This window comes from Chaetodon trifascialis, chromosome 3 (assembly GCF_039877785.1).
Source record: "Chaetodon trifascialis isolate fChaTrf1 chromosome 3, fChaTrf1.hap1, whole genome shotgun sequence".
Lineage (NCBI taxonomy): Eukaryota > Metazoa > Chordata > Actinopteri > Chaetodontiformes > Chaetodontidae > Chaetodon > Chaetodon trifascialis.
Window position 1 is genome coordinate 23,457,684 of NC_092058.1, and position 17,803 is coordinate 23,475,486.

The window sequence follows — 17,803 nt, forward strand, 5'->3', positions numbered from 1 at the left end:
AAGTACTGTGCAGTGCATACATAATTACGCTTTTGCTTCAGATTGTTATTCAATGCACATGGGTTGCATCAAGAATTTTTTACATATCATCATATTTCCGCCCCCAGATTTTCAAGAAAATGCTCATAATTCTTAGAAGATGTGGGGGAGGTGAAACACACAGTGAAGAACTGCTTGATTCATTCACCATGACCTGGAAAATACTAAAGACACAGTAAAATGGCCGAGCTATCAAGAAGAATGAGGACTGGTGGCATGAGGGCCACAGCACAACAGCTGACCCGCTTAGAGGTCTGATGAGAGGATGGGATGGGATGGAGGCTCAGTGCTCACTTATTGTTGATGTTACTTATTGTCATCCAGCTTTTGTTTGTCTCCATAGGCACTCATGAATGCATGAAGTTTGCTTTAAAGGGAAGCATGAAAGTTGGCAAGAGTTAATGTCTGTCAAAGCACAAAAGAGATGACATTACCAGTCCATCAAGGTCAAGGCTGATGGGAGGGGGGCAGAGTTAATCTGTCCTGGAGGGGGTGGGGGCAATCTGCAACTAAAGACTCAGAAGACAGGATGCACATTGACAATGGGCCAGTGACTGTGGGACAGTGTGTCAGTCAGGGGCCATTCTCAGGAGGGTAAACCTCTCCGTGTTAACATCTGTTCCACGAGCACAACATAATCCCCTTGTACTTAAAATTCATAGTTTCCTCCCTCTGCACAAACAAAGCTCCCCTCACTTAGTCTATTTACATTCTTTACTAATCTCAGGTGTTTAACTTGGGCTGCAAATCCCTGTTTTTGTGTCACTTTTGCTTCAATAGATGACTTTGTGTTTTCTCATCATCTTCAGAGCAATAATGAATGAAAATACGTACAACGTAAATGAAACTTTTGCTCTTTTGGATCATGTCTGGAAATGTTTCTTTGCGATTTTTGTTGTACTTTAAAATATCGTTTTATACAATTTAACTCCATTTGCAGAGAACACTACATATTATTCAGCAAAATCATCAAATAATGAAATTCTGTCTTTATTTTCTCATAATGAGAGCATGGCTTATAGGAAGTGTCATCAGAACAATAGCTGGTGGGGTAATCTCAATGGGAGCTGAGGCCAAGCAGAGATTTGATGTGCATGGGGGGGAGTGGGGGTACTTGGTGCACACATGGCACTGGGGTGAGCCTAATCACAGGCTTGCAGAAATCCTCACAAATGGGGAGGGGGATGGGGGCTGTCCCTGGGGTGACTCATTTAGACTTTGAAGAAAGCATTTTGCTCCAGTAACACTCCCAGCCTTCACCTATACATGAAAACTCATCTTTCTTTTTTTCCGCCGTTTTTTTCTTTTGTTCTGTCCTCTGTGTGTGTGCACAGCTGAGAGAGCCGAGGAAACGCCACCGTGTAGCTGCCCTGACATGAGGTTCAACTGGTTTATAATAAACTGGGCAGTTTCATCCCTCCCATTTCCTTGCTGCTGCAGTTTCTGTGGATTACTGGTCTTTTCCATTGTTCAGCCTGTAATGAAGCCACAACAGCCAGCGTGCCACTCCTTTCCTTCCCCTGGAAAATCTATAACATGTCCACAGTGTTACATATAATGTTCTAACAAACCTGTAAAGCCATTCTTCTACCTCACAATGACTCAGACTTCAAACGTGTAACTTGTTTAAGCAGTTTGTCCTTTCAAATTTTCAGTTTTGTGAAATCACATAGCTGCACGGTGGCGCAGCAGGTAGTGCGCGTGCCTCACAGCAAGAAGGTCACAGGTTCGATTCCCAGGTCGGGCCTTTCTGTGTGAAGTTTGCATGTTCTTCCCGTGCATGCGTGGGTTCTCTCCGGGCTCTCCGGCTTCCTCCCACAGACCAAAAACATGCTCATTAGGTTGATTGGTGACTCTAAATTGCCCCTAGGTGTGAGTGTGAGTGTGCATGCTTGTGTGTATGTGCCCTGCGATCGGCTGGTGACCGGTCCAGGGTGTACCCCGCCTCTTGCCCGTTGACAGCCGAGATAGGCTCTAGCCCCCCGCGACCCCGAAAGGGATAAGCGGCATAGAAAATGGATGGATGGATGAAATCACATAGATAGATAGATAGATAGATAGATAGATAGATAGATAGATAGATAGGGAACAAGCAGGATACGGGAATAAACTTTATTTGAGAAGAGCGTGTTAATGTGCAGGACTGCTCTTGGATGATAAAGTACACTTAAAAGAACACTGATGATGTACACTACAGAACTCTGTTAGGCTATGGAATAAACCATAAACCATCATAATACATGCAAAGACATTCTCATAATTATAATAAAGACACTGGGCTATAGCTTTTTTTTCTTTGGTCACTGCAACAAGCAGTAAACAAAACATTGGCATTTTATCTCTGTGGTAAGTTGATATTGTTATAATTTGATATATTGGTGTATATAATTCTGTATTTACACATCCAGAAGACGCAGCGCAACCTTAGCGTTCATTTGAAGTAGACAAATACTTGGCAATGTAGCTGCTAAATGCTCCTCTGTGTTCACCAGTTAGTTACTAACTGGGTGTGTCTGCAGTTTGGCACTCAGCAGGTTGTGTATGGTGGATCCATTAGACCCATCTTTGCTGAAAACATAACTGCATGCTGCTGCTGGAAAAGACACTGAGGAGAGTGGCAAAGCAAAAGAGTGAAGCTGCAAGCAAGAACACCAAAACACTGACTCAAAGATGATCTGTAGAGCTGTAGAGTTGATCATCCTCTATCAGTAGGACAGACCCACTTTACATCACACAGTAATCAGATCAATTACTACTATGAAAATATTGCTTAGTGCAGCTTTAAGAATACTTGAAGCTACGTCAATCACAGGTTGTATGGTTGATATTGTGCAATGTTACCAACTGATGTTCTGTTGCATTCACCCATTGGATGATTGAACAATGGAAAACGACAAATATTTTACTACACAGAAAAAAATACTAGTGTGACTTTTGCCAAGATTGCTCCAAAACAGGCTTCAGAAAACTGCTATGTGAAGAGCAACAAAGGCAATTCAGGGAAAACTACTATGAACATATGGAGATCATCTACATGTGCTTTGAATAGGATTGACACACCTGGGCTAGAATTGTCCTGGAATCTAAGATTTCAATAATGAAATATAAATCTTTAACTATAACAGAGAACTACATAAACTGATGAATGGCCATTTTTTCTAGCCTTGACAGTGTTTCATTTTATTATCATTTGTCATTCATTTCCACTGTCAGTCGTGTGTTCACGCGGCAGAGAGCGCTCCTCCACCGGCCAACAGCCAACACAGGGAAACTCATCTGTCCCATCCTGCGTGTGCGGCGGGCAGCGCGCAGGAGGAGGCGGAGTGTGTGTGTGTGTGTGTGTGTGTGTGTGTGTGTGTGTGTGTGTGTGTGTGTGTGTGTGTGTGTGTGTGTGGATGCCACTGACTGTGTGGACTGTGTGGGAGACGAGGTTGTTCTGCCGAACAGCCAGCAGTTTACCTTCATGGATCTCTGATGACCTCCAGAACCCGCTCTCCATTCATTCTACCGCGGCTCTTATTCTGAAAGTCTCGGCTTTGAAGGAGAGAGGAGGCTTTATTTTGGCTGACCGGTGCCGGCTGAGCCGCTTTGCGCACAGACAATAAGTGGGAGCGATCAGATCACAACAAAAGACACAAGGTGGGAAACGTTTCATTGGCATACAAACATTACCGTTGACGGCGTGTTTCTTAGTCATGTTCACAGGAAAGCATTATCCGCCGGTGTGATCACCTGTAACAGCTTTTCTGGCAGCCACACGGCGCGTATTGTTACCCGTGCAATTTTAATCACACTTTTCTGTTATGTGGTACTTGAAAACGTGTGTTTGCGTGATGTGTGACTTCATTTCCCGCTCTGTTTCTGTGGGGAAACGCGTCTTTTGTCCTTACTCCTCACGACAGTAACTGAAAATAGCGCTCATTTGTTCAGTTTGAGTAGAATTGGATGCACGCCTCCCGCTAAGTGCACATACATGTGTTTTACTTGACTTGTGCAGACTGAATGTCAGCTGGGTGTTGAGCTGTTGACATGTCAACATGAGTGCTTTGCTGGTCACAATCTTGTATTGGAGTTGTTAATTCTTGTTTGGAGCTTTTAATCACAGTGGCAGGAGATGATGTTACCTGAAACACACCTTGAACTGGAGTCAAAATGAATCTCTAACTCTTTGTTTTGTGGCTCTGTGCTCAGCTGCTTGGCTCTCCTCTGTGTGAATATCCTGTTTCCTGGACAAAACAAACAATGGAGAGCAGGCGTACGATATCCTGTATGGGTCTTATGTCACCTCAAACCATGAAAAATACAAGTGTGTTATGCTGGGGTTGGTTAGAAAACAGGATGAATACTTTCATACAGATCTCCAGAAATATATACAGTATCTGGTGTGTTATAATAATTTGTTGTGACACACAGCAGGTCCAGCATGAGGAAACTCAGTGACATGAGTGAGACGGAACAAAGGCACAGGACTGGTTTGTATAGGCGACTATATTGAATTTGTGCTTGATGAGGGCAACATGGGCTGTCTCTCTTTCTCTCTAACACACACAGACAAACTGCAAAGGCAGCGCTGCTTTGTGTTGACTTTAGTCTAGGATGTTCAGCTGCTTTTAATGAGGTCAGCGCTTCCGATTCAATAAAGCTATTAACTGTCACAGAATATCCCAACACCGCTGCTCGGCTTAGCGCAGATACGAGTTATTTGCCAATCAGGCCTCATTATCAACCTTATCCATACAAGGCGGCCTTTGAAAGGGTAAACAAGATTTAACAGCACATCCAGTCAGCCTGGGCAGTGTGACCTGAGCTGATGGTGTGTTCCCACCTGTCCTCCAAGCCCCTGTTTTGTGTTAAAAGTTGTTCATCAGCATATTTTTTCTTCTTTCCCACACGTCTGTATTATAAGTCTCTTCACAGAGATCTGAATGAGAGCATTTGTCAGTTAGGCTATGTGATACTGTTGTCATGCAGGTTCGTCCAATTCGACGCTTGTGGTAGGAAGCAAGTTCCTGCCAGACTGGTTCTGACACAAGTAGTTAAATCAATCCGAGTTTTTTTATGTACAGGTAACAATATGTGTTAACATAAGCGCTCTATTTTTTAAAAATCATCCTATATCAAGTTCTTGAAAGCTTTTGTAGTTGGTATCTGGTAGGTGTTTTATGGGAGAAAAGTCTCTTGTATGCAGTTTGTTCGTAATAAAAGCAGGAGAGGGCCAGACATTGAAAAAACATTACTTACAGAAAAACTTTAAGGGTTATTAGAGGACTCACAAAGGACAGATCAAAACAAGAATGATCAAAATTGAAGCCGCGGAGGCCATGAAACATCAACATAACATTAGCCACCACAAGCTACTGCTCACACTGGGACGAACAAGGTTGTAGCAGCATGTGTGTTTTATTGCTTATGAATTAGAATTTTCATTTGTGAGAGGAAAGTGTGTTAATTCCTCTCTCAAAAGCGTCATAATCTCACCTTAACTTCGAGAAAATCCTAGCAAAAAGATTCAATTCATTTCAATTCAATTCACTTTATTAGTCGAGTCGAGGGGAAATTCCAATTTACAGCAGCACCAATAAAGCAGATAGAGTAAAAACAATAAGTATATACAAAAGATTGGAATAAAAAATAAACATCATATTAAGAATGTCACATCATGTCACATTACTCTTTGATTGACAGGTGATTGGCAAAAAGCACACCAGACTGATGAGTGCTTAGATATCATCACAGTTGGGAAACATAGATGTTGCAGATTGGTACTTAAATGCATGTAAACAGGCTTGCTGCTGGACGCCTGCTTCAGGGTCAGGCACTGGACTGTTTTTTAGTTCATGTGTTAGTGGGTCATCAGTAATCTATAAGCTTAGCAGAGGAAATCAATTCAGATCCCCAGTCCAGAGGGGACATCTGAGTGAAGAGGCTGGGGCCTTGCTTGTTGAGAATGTTTAATGAAAAAAAGATTTAGTTCAACAACTTTTGTCTCAAACGTCTTAGTGCTCCTGTGTTTCATGGAAAATCTCCTCAGTGCTTCTCGTGCTTTCTGTAAAAAAACCTGCAAGCATGGTTCACACTGAAAGTTGTGTCAACAGGAATCTGTTCCTCATTGGCTGTGAACCAACCCTGCAGTGTACAGACACTACATCTCTTTTGCTTGTTTCATGTCTGCTTTGTCCCGTCTGACAGGACATCCTTAGTAAAACAAAGAGTCTGGCCCTCAGTTTCTTGTGCAAAACACTGACATTGTGAAACACCCCGCTCTCACTGTGTGTTTCAAAACCTACCCTTCGTATACACAAGAAATAGCACGTGCAGGGAGTTCTATGAGACAAAAATGCTGCTGTCTTCTCTTTGATTTTGAGGGATTTTCGTCCTTTCACATGTGGTTGTAGTGAATGATGATGTTCAGGGTTGGTTTGTGTGTTTATTTCCCTTTAGAATACACCAGAAAACACTGGAATCAGCCCTGGAGAGTGGCTGTCAGCTGGTTGGTAATTCCCCTGGGAGCTGGTTTCCATGTCATTTAGATGAAAGAGACTGCATTAAAACAAGCTACAATCTGTTTAAGGACAGACACATGCCAGTTTGTGGACAAATTCTCCACAAAATGCAGCGCTGAAGCCCACCTCCTTATGAATTATTTAAAGAAAGGACGCGAGGATGGATTTATAGCTTACCCATGTGTATCAGTGGCTATTGACCCCGCCACTTCAGAGTAAAAGCCCCCTGTCCCTGGGGAATGTTAGTGGGAAATTAATCACAATTCCAACAGTGCGTGGGTTATGCCAGTACAACAACGTATACAAATTAGGTGAAGCATTAGGTTGATGATACGTCATCATTTACCCAGTCTGCTTTAATGAAAACACTGGAAAGAAAGCAATTAGTCGACTTTGTTTTATGCTCCACTCTTCAGTGACCATCTTTATTTGTGATTTCTGGCCAAGATGTTCATATGTAGCCATTTTGTTCAGCTCTGGTAGCTACATAAAAATGATTCTATGCATTTAAGCAAATTAATAATCACAAACAGGAGACAGACATTATTAATAAAGGATATATGAAGGAAGAAAACCTCATGTTCTTTTTGTTTTACTGTTGTTACACAGTGATCTAGTTCCCAAAAACATAAGACCGTTGCAGGTTAAAGGTTTTGACAGCAGAGACTACAGTGAAAAAGTTGGCAAGATGACAGCAGCGAAGAAAGTGTCGATGGTTATCACAGATACAACCATATCTCAGGGAAGTTACTATTATATACAGCTAATATTCAACAACAAATGCGTTTTGACAGAAACATAATGCAGACTGGATTCAGTTTTCTATCAACATAATGATGAAATGTTGTTAATTAACCTGTTAATCTGGGAAGTGGCAAAATATTGATAGTGAATGAATCAGTAAAATGTTCCCTGATAAGGTTTATTATTTATTTTCTTCCAAAATTCCTCATTTTCTAATACAATATCCACTTGTAGCAATGCTAACAAATTGCCATAGTAGGTATTGTATAAGATTCTCATTTTATGTTAGAACATGGACAGTAAAGCCCGGGAACTAGGGATGGGAATCGATTAGATTTTTACGATTCTGATTCCATTTTCGATTCTGCAAACAACACAGGTCGATTAGCACCAACTTTTAGTTTAGAAGTAACACTGAGGTTTTAAGAGGCCCACAGCCTAGGGCTCCTCGATGGGGTGCCAGGGGGTCCCCAGAAAATTTATTTGAAAATAAATCTAAAATAATAATAAAATAAATTTTCTTCTGTAGAAATTAACAAAATACAACATAAATTATTCTGTTGTGCAAGAATGTCCAGTAAATAAAACTACGTCAGCCAGTGACAAATACAGTCAAGTCAAGTCCAATTGACTGGATTTGTGCATTGTGCAATTCTGCAAACATTAACTATGAAGAATTAACTATTCTTTTGCAGAAAAATAAGCATCTGCTCTTTCAGGAAGGATATGTGATCTTTCTGGACTTAAGGTGTCTCCAGCTGTGGAGAACACCCTCTCAGACGGGGTGGAGGACACCTGCACACGCAGAAAGCTTTCAGCCAGTCTCTCTCTTGCTCCACCACCATAGGGTGGCGTTATCCTTGCAGGGGATGGGGGGCAGGCTTCTGTACAGCTGGATCTCCTGATCCACTCGGTGAGAGAAGAAGCTAAGACTTAGACTGCTTCTTTACTGATCCCAATTTGGGAAATTATTTAAGCTAGAGGTAGACGTGAACTGGAGCGAGTACTGCCAGCCTCTGAGCAGGTCAGACCCTGTCTCTCATCACTGTCATCTAAATTTATGCATGAGAAGGCATTCATTTAATATTAACAGTTAGTAATAGCAGGTTTTACAATGAGGCAAATGGAGCTAACGTCATAGGCAGTGTTAGTTACTTAGTTACCTGCAGTATTAACAGCAGAGGATGTGCTAACGTTGCCGCTGCTGCTGGGTTGAGATTCACTCCGGAGCAGATATTCATTCAAAGTTATCGCATGCTGTGTGTGCAAATGTTTCTGCATATTGGTAGTATTTCCTCCCTTTGATGAAATATCCACTTTGCAAGTATTGCAAGTTGCCCTGTTGTCATCCTTTCTCGTGAAATGTAACCAAACTTTCGAGCGTTTGTTTTCAAGCAACGCAAGCTACGCAAAGTGCGTAGAGACGTCTATCACGCCCACTGGAATTGATAAGGGAATCCTTTGCAAAATTGGCAAATGATTCCAAGGAACTGAAAAACTGGGAACCGGTTCTCAACAAGAACCGGTTTTCGATTCCCATCCATACTGGGAACACATTGCAACTTTTCAGAAACCCAGATGAAAGAATACCTCAATGAGAGATTGCATCAAGTTCCACATTCTAGTGGAAATTTGGCTATCTGTCAGAAGAGCTGTTTAATGATCTGACATGACTTCCTATCCAGCATCGCTGTTGGGGTCTGCCTTCGACAGCTCTCTAACAAGCACGACCATTACAAGCAGCATTTTGCAAGGTGTGCGGAAATTTGAAAGTATTCAGGAATTGAACTCCTTCTTCACTCTACACATAATGCCTCTGTTTACTGTGCATGTGTACAACAGTATGAGTATAACACCACCAATGTCTTTGAGGAGAGACTGTCTGAGTGCACCATTTTATCCCCATCTGGACAATTAATCACGTCCCACCTCTCGCTGTGACAGCAGGCTTTTTGCCTCGAGTGTGGCCATTAGCAGCAGGTAAACACTTTCTCTGAAGAGGCAGGCCGACAGGTTGCATGACCTCATACTGAACCTTTAAATCTCTTGCTATGTGTTTTCACCTGCACAGTTGCAGGATATGAGTATATATGGAGGGGTTGTTGTGTCCCTCCTGATGATCACATTTGAGATTTCCTGGTTAACACAACTCTCAAGAATCGAAACACTGTGCGCTGCTGCACAGGTGGGCAGGTGAGATGTAGATCTGCAACCAGATCCAAGTAAGGGAGCACCTGCCTCCTGGTGGGTGCATCCACAACCTCAGGCAGTGGAGGTAGCATTGAACCCAACAGATCTGTGCAGCGTTTCACTCCAGAGCAGCATATCCCTCTTTCTGTTTGTGTTCTCCTCCTCCTCCTCCTCCTCCTCCTCCTCCTCCTCCTCCTCCTCATGTGTTTCTCAGACAGGGATGTAATTGCTGTGAGGCTGAGAAAATGAAAATAAGAACAAAGCAAAGCCCTCTTCCATGCTTTTCCCTGTCTGTGCTGCCGTTGGCTTGCCTACGAGGTTTTGGAAAAAGGAAGAGGAGGGTGTAGTCTTCCCCGTAATTATGCTGCTTGTTTGCCTCTCTCCATCTATCCATCCATCCCTCTTGTGTGTCGCTCTCCATTTCTTCCTGTTTCCTCTTAAATACACACTACACAGATCACACCAGGAAAGAGCTGTGAGGTGATGATGTTGAGGTGATGTTTGAGAGCCTGAATGATAATGACCAGAATGAGACTCCCTCCTCTGTGAGTGTGTATAAGGTAAAGGAGGAGGGAGTGGACGGAGAGGGCCTGAGCTGCTATTATTACTCTCTCAGGCACAAATAGAGAGGTACACGATGTCGAAGCTGGAAAAAAAAATCAACCATGCTCGCACAGCAGACGTACCCCACAGCCTCAGATCCACAGTGATCGATAGAGCTCAATGCTTAAAACCCCATGTGAGTGTTTCACACGTTCAGTGCCAGAAGGGATGGAGGCATGGAAAGAGGAACCACCGGAGACCTCTGTGAATATGTGATGCTCTGAGCCTCACAACCCCCCACAAAGTAATTTCCTGTTGAGTCTGTGAGCTGGATTTGTCTCCTTTCAAACCTCTGCCTCAATGAGTTAATTTTGTTTTGGTTGTATTGTCAGTGGGCTTATAGAGTGGGTGTCATCAGGGTGGAGGCTGTGTAGGTGCTCGCCCATTACAGCTCACCATTCATCATTAATGGAGTGTTATGTGAGCCCCCTCTTTTACTGGGTTAATACTTCAAGGCAACACTGCCACCTGGACTGATACTCACACACACACACACACACACACACACACACACACACACACACACACACACACACACACACACACACACACACACACATAAACACTAGATCCCAGACACTGCTCACCCTCCAACTCGTATCCCCTGCAGTTTAGAAAGAAAGAAATCATCCAGCTGCAGTCACCTTCACCACTGTAGCTTGGGATGGGGAGGAGAAAGAGGAGGAGAAGCAGGGAAGGGAGGGAACTCATTATCACCTGCCCTGTGGACCGAAACCAAGCACCCCGCTGGTCCACTCACACAGGCCACTCTGAGCTCTGTGACAGGGACAATAGGTTGTGGAGAAAGATTGCATGTTAGCAGTAACATGGAGGAAAGATGTAGGTGTGCGGTGACACAATGACGAGGAAAACATGTCAGAGATTCGATAGAAAAAGCTATGTGGAGGTCTTTTCAAGGTTGCATTGTGTTTCTAAGAGGCTTGGCCACTTCCTTCTGAAATACATGGCTTGTCCTATATGACTGTGTGTATGCTCTTTCACCTGCTGTGCTGTACTCTGTTGTAACAGCAGCACGTCTGATGCAGCTGGATTGGTCACATTCACAGAAGTATGCACTTTCAAGCTGTCAGCAGCATTAGCCCCTTTAGTCATAACCGAGCAGTGAGCAGAAGTTAATGATGTGAGGACAGTGTGTGGTGTTACTGTGGACTGATAGAAAGCTGATCTGGTGGTGGTGTGTAGGGGACATTTGTAACAGGTGTCAAGCACACTGGTAGGAAAGATAATACTGTATCCCCAGGGGAAGGCAGTGGTGGGTTAGGCTGGATAAAATGAGTGGTGGTCTTAGTATTGTTAGTATACTGTATGTACAAATACATTTATTTCTGCCTTCCAGACTGGACTGGGCTTGGAAATGACATGACAGTAGTTATGAAATTATTAATTGATTAGTTGATTGATTGCAAATTTATCAGTTTTTCCTTTCTCAAGTAAAATGTCAAATATTTATTATTGTAGCTTCTAAAATGTGAAGATTTGCAGCTTTTCTCAGTAATATTTCATTTGGAAAATGAACTTTTGACTGTATTGGTTGGACAAACTTCAAGATGTCATCTTGAGCTATGGGGAACAGTTATGGCCATTTTTACTATAGTCTTACATTGATAATTTCATTACTTTTTTCATATTTCGTATTTCAGGTTGGCCTGTATTGCACAGCCATTAAATGCAATTAGATTTGTCAAGTGACAAATTACAGTCTTGATTTAAAGGAATTTGGGATGTTGCAGTAATATTTGTAATATTTATTTTAGTTGCTATGTAAGTTTCTAATTTGATGAAGCTCAAACTGATATGAAGCCATGTGGCACATCCCCTGAACAGCGTGGACCCCTGTAATTTATTCAAGTGTCCAGATGACTGATGGTCCGTGAGAATGGCTGAAATGAAATTACTGGCATCCCCTGGTAATACTAATTTAGCACAGATACGGCTTTGACTGTGCATGCGGGTAACAATGATCTGGATACAGACGGTCTCACACTACTGTAAAGCTGCCAGTGTTATCAAAAGGCATCAGTAATTTTACAAGACAAAGCAAAATTATAAATATTTCACTTTCAGTAGATGAATGGTTTGGTTTTAAATGTTACTGTCGTGTGGAGTTATAACACTGATGTGGCCTCTGTGTTGTTTTTTCTGATGTCTGTGGGCAGCGGTAAACACTGTGAACATAACACTGACACATTTGAGATGCTGGACATGTTAGCCTTCAGCAGACACAAAGCAACATTTTATTTTTTTTAGTGTTGTGTCTGTCCACCTGATGAATTTAGGTCCATTATTCACTCTGCTTTTAACTCTGTTTTGGTCTTCACCAACTCCAGATAAAATACTGCTGCCAGCTGTCAAAGTCCTTGTCGCTACATGCAACAATAACCCCTGAGCTAACGACCTACATGCTGAAAACAGCAAGTTGCAGTTGCAGTTGCAATAAGGCAGGCCTGTTTGGTTCTTCTACAGGGATTTGAATGCCGGGGCATGACTCCTCACGTTCCCCTTGACACAATTTTCCAAGGCACTGTTGCCCATTAGAGTGAACTAAAACATTAAAGTCATGGGCCTTAAATCCAAAACAGTAGGCTGAAAAATTCTAACCATCCGGCAGTTCTCATGTGAGTTTGTTGTGCGTGACTCTTTCACATTACATTACATTTCACATTCATCATTTGAACCATATAAAAATATTGATTGGCGCAGCTGTAAGTTTCAATATTCAGCCTGATCTGGTGATATTTTTTCATTTGCTGCCTCATCTCTCACCCTTTTTTTGTGTTCTTCGGCTTTGTCATTTGAGATCAGCCAGTGAGACCTTTTCTGCCTCCACAGCAACTCCTCCTCTTAGACCATTTGTACAGATAAAAGCTTAAATTGTTCACATGTGGCATCTTTTCTAACCAATTAAATATTGAAAAGCAATGAGATGTGTTTTCCATCTGCATAGTAGCAGCTGTTCAAGAATATGCAATGGTGTAGTAGCAGTAAAAGCACTGAATTAGATGGTCCAGCTGCAGGAAAGCAGCAACAGTCGCCCTGCTGATGAAATCCCCATTTGACTCCCAGTGAACTCACCCTCACATCAATTCATGGCACCTCTTGAAATCGCTCTGACAGAGGTGGAACCTTTGAGAGCTTTCAGCCCATTGAGAGCTTTTGTATTTATACAGCAGGACAAAAATAGAGGTGGCTTAATGCTGACAGCTTTTACACTTTTTGTGTTAAAGTGATGTCTGCTTGTGCCACACAGGTTCTGCAGAGTGTCTGTACAGCACATTGGCTAGTACAGTGCAGTTTTCAACATACAGTATTTGGATCAGTTGTGATTTGTCAGACGTGTCGTCTGCCGAGATAAGGCCATGATCTGATTATCTAGTTGGTAAATTGGATTGAGGGTGATAAGCCAGAGGGTCTCATTACTAAACATCATCTAAATGCAGATATCAACTGCCAGCACTCTGCCAATTGCAGTTGCAAAATGGGTTTAGACACTTCAGAGTGTCTGTATAAGACATGAATTTATTGGTTTAATTGAAGGGAGCTATAAACCTTTGTGCGTGTGTGTGTGTGTGTGTGTGTGTGTGTGTGTGTGTGTGTGTGTGTGTGTGTGTGTGTGTGTGTGTGTGTGTGTGTGTGTGTGTGTGTGTGTGTGTGTGTGTGTGTGTGTGTGTGTGTGTGTTGGGGGGCTCATGACACCATGTGTTAAGGGCAGAATTTCTAATTGCAAGCTAATATACATGATTGGTGTCAGACAATTATAAATTCAGATTGCCAATCAAGCGAACATCTACAAATATGATGTTACACCTGTATGGTACTGGAAAACAGGGAATAGTCCATGTTTTTAGTCAAATTATGACGTCCACTCAGCTCAACTCAGCTCAGCTAAGTAATTCATTACCATGACATTCTCCAGTCTGGATTTTGGCCCCACCACAGTACCAAGACTGCTCTTATCAATGCTCTCAATGACATTATTATGACATATTTTCCTGACAAGGGTTGCAATTCATATGTATTTACAGTCTACTTCCCAGCATAGCTCTGAATGAAAACAGCTTTGTGCTGTTGTTATTCACAGTGAACTATCTGTGAACTATGATGGTTTGTCGCATGACACATAATTGATAAAAGTCCCAAAACAAAAGGGAATGTTCTGTAATGTCTCTTGGCTCCACAGTTTTAGAGCTGAAACCGTCTTCATATTTATTCTTTCTCTCAGATGGGATGTGAATGTAATACGCTTAAGAAGCCAAACAATTTAAAATCATTCTGTAGTTTTTTGTCCCTGCCATAATTTCACCCCCTCCATTGCCTCAAGGCTCATTACAGCCCCTCGCTGGTGGTGTCTCCTCCCTTCCCCCTCCTCTGCTTCATCTCTCTTGTTTCCTCTTTGTTTCATTTGGACGCCTGTGGAGATGTCAACAGCGGCCATTCATATTTTCCATCAATTGGCTGATATTGAAAGCTCAGGACCCAGACTCTTTATGCTCCTTCTAAGAAATGTCTGGGCAAATCTGGGCACCCACAGTCCCTTGGGGCAACATTTTGTCACGGCAGAGAGTTTAGGGCTGATGGCTGACACAGCCTCTGCCCTCACACGCTTCCCCCGCTTTGACCTGCTCCTCTCCATAGCATCTGGTTTATACGCACACATGGTTTTGTCATGAGCCGTGGCCTCCAGCGAGTCCCTGAGTGCCGTCCCATGCAGCAAGAGGATCTGGCCCCAAATCCACAACCATAACCGACAAGCCAGTAGGTGGATGGAGGCAGTCTGAAGCCTCCAAGCCCTCGCCTCTTTCCGTGCCGTCTTTTCTTTTGGTCACACAAAGCTGGACCTGACTGTACTGCCTAAACACACACAAAAAGCTTTTCTGTCTCGCCATTCATTTGCCAAATGGAGCTTTATCACATGGTGTTAATTGGCTGTAATTAAGATGTCTTGTGGTTCTTAAAATAGATGCAGTGACAATTTCTGTCAAGATGTATAATGGCAGCCTCTCTTGTACTGGCAAGGATGTCAAATGAGGGCCTTAGGGTAGACGTATTTTAAAATTTGGAGCTCCTTTTGTGATGATTTTATGCTCTCAGATAATGTGGAGAGAGTAAACAATAGCAGAAACAGACAGAGGACATGGTATTTTATTTTCTGGATACTCTTGCATGAGATCCAAAAAGCCCATTAAATGCATCACCAGAGATGGCCCTCTTTCATGTTTTAGAAACTTAATCTATTCATGTATGATGTATGACTACAAATCATCCTCCTATCAAGTGTCGTGTTTTCTGACAGCTGTGTCCACCTGCTCCATTTCTAACCATCAGTGACAGTCAGGGAGCTTGAAAAGCATGCAACCAGGGTCCTGTGAGGCCAGGACATTAAAATTGGAGTAAACAATCCGGCATGTGTGTGTGTGTTAGGCAGTGTGTCAGGCATACTGCACAGCCCTCCATTCAGCGTGTCAGCTGCAGTCTCAGTATGTGGCATGGCTTGTCAGCTGTAGGGGTGTGTGTGGGTGGCAGCTGTTTCCCTGCCCTGCTCAGACTCTGTTACGTTCACTCGAGGCCTTCCCCTTTTAGATAATCAATCTACCACTTACTGTACACGGTAATTGCCATCCCATGTTGAAATGAGCCCAGGGACAGGGAGCTGTGATGATCTTGGCAGCTCGGCTGCCCATGTCATGCCCTGCCTTGTATTCTCTACAGAATCAGGCCTATTAATACTGAACTTCTGGGACTGAACAAAGCGGTGGGCTAAATTGTAACAGCCTGCCTGTCTGTATTCTTATTAAACTTTAAATCCAGCCATCACAAGTGGAGTGAGGCCCTTATATTAGGAGAAAGGGCATGACATTGGTTTAAAGATAATAGGAAACCCCTCCAGACAGCATAATTTCCCAATTTCCAGCACTAAATGTATTTCCCCTTTTTGTCCCTGGGGGTTGTGTGAGACAGTCGATTTCCCCATCTGCTGGCTATAAAGGGGGATTGCAACATGAACGCTAAGTATGTCAGTCACTGCTATGCTTCCACAACAATTGATTGTGCTCTGCCTGAGGGGGAACGTATAACATCAGCTTGAAAAGAATGAGCCTTTAAGTGAGCACACTCTTGTGTGCAGCACATGACTTGTGTAGAGAAATGGAGTGACACTACAGTGACATCAGAGAGGGTGACTGGCTGTGGTGTGAGGTCATGGTGTTTACGGCTGTGGTGCCAGGCAATACTGACGCAATGGACGCTGCCTGTGAAAAGCTATTATTCAGAAGAGCACTTTACCCCCAAAGTAGACATCTCATACATACACTCCAAAATATTAGATCACAGCGTGTTTGGCCTCTGAGCTGAAGCATTTCAGTGTGAAATTGTCTATGCGAAATCACCCAGGGGACAAAGAACCAACATAATAACCTCATTTTGAGGTTTTTCCTATTGATTATTTAATACACATGGTATAACTATCATCAATATTTTGATAATAACAATAGATGAAATGACTTTGTCTAATGACAAATCCAGAGAGAATTATCACCTGACTTTGCAGTTCTCCTCAGTTCTGCAGACTAAAATTGCATTTTTCAACTCATTATTTTCATTCACAAATTTACTGTTTTGGTTGACTCACACACCCCTCATCAACCCATTTCCACATGCAGAAAAAGCTACACAAACCCACTGTCGGCCAGTCGGCCTACTCAAACAAGTTACCGACTCTCTTGTGAACATAATGGAGAATTAAGCAGCGTAAAACAACAGTGAATATTCGATTTACCTTTCTCAATTAAGACTCTCTCTGTCATCCGGATGTAAATTTTGCTGTTCATTGTAACCAGTCTCACGAAGCCTGTTTACTACACTGACAAAGCTAGCAACTTACTTGTGAGAGAATCTAGCTGATAAATCAGACGTTTCCCCTAAGAGTTGGCAGAGACCAAAACAGAGCTGAAAGGAGAGTAAATATTAGACTTGCATAGTGGATAGAGACAAAGGAATGCTAATGTCGCTACATGTCTCCTAGATGCGTAAATGGGCAACTGTTACCTAACACTTTCATCATATCAACTTTAAGGTGTCGATATGGCAGGTGTTGTGTTGTTCTACTGCCCCAAGTGGCCAAAAAACAGTCAATGAGGGCTTAATGGGAAGGTATGCATGGTAGGAAAAGATGCTTAAGAGAGTGCTAAGGCAGGGACACTTGTCGACAGACATTGTGAGGATCAGATGAACTGCTTATTGTACGTCTCTCAGAGTCAGTGCAGAGAGTTAATTCCCGCTTTCCCCTGGGATGCCCTCTCTGATTGTAGACTCCCACAGATTGATTCTTGCTGAGGCTGCTGCCCTTTCCTACAACTTCACCCCACCAGAACCTCAGTATAGAGCGTGGAAATCATCAGGGATTATCTGCCGCCTGCAGGCATTTGGCAAATGTGTGTGTGTGTGTGTGTGTGTGTGTGTGTGTGTGTGTGTGTGTGTGTGTGTGTGTGTGTGTGTGTGTGTGTGTGTGTGTGTGTGTGTGTGTGTGTGTGTGTCTCTGCGTGTGTGTGTGTGTGTGTGTGTGTCTTCACAAGAAGAGTGCGTGACTGTAGAGACAATGCCTGCATGCCCTTACATTGAAATACAACTTTGATTTTTTTTTGTTTGACTACAATGCATAGACTATGTTTAGGTCATTTAATGTGTTTTGTAATCTTAAAATAATACTT

The 17,803-nt window shown here is 42.8% G+C and overlaps 1 protein-coding gene across 1 annotated transcript in view; it reads left to right on the plus strand.

The window, feature by feature from the left end:
* Window positions 1–3,439: 3,439 nt before the first annotated feature.
* frmd4ba (FERM domain containing 4Ba) overlaps window positions 3,440–17,803 on the plus strand; it is a 46,137-nt gene continuing 31,773 nt past the window's right edge. The window contains exon 1 of the mRNA XM_070958392.1: window positions 3,440–3,678. The gene's annotated coding sequence lies outside the window, so the exon portion shown is untranslated. The remainder of the gene's footprint in view (window positions 3,679–17,803) is intronic.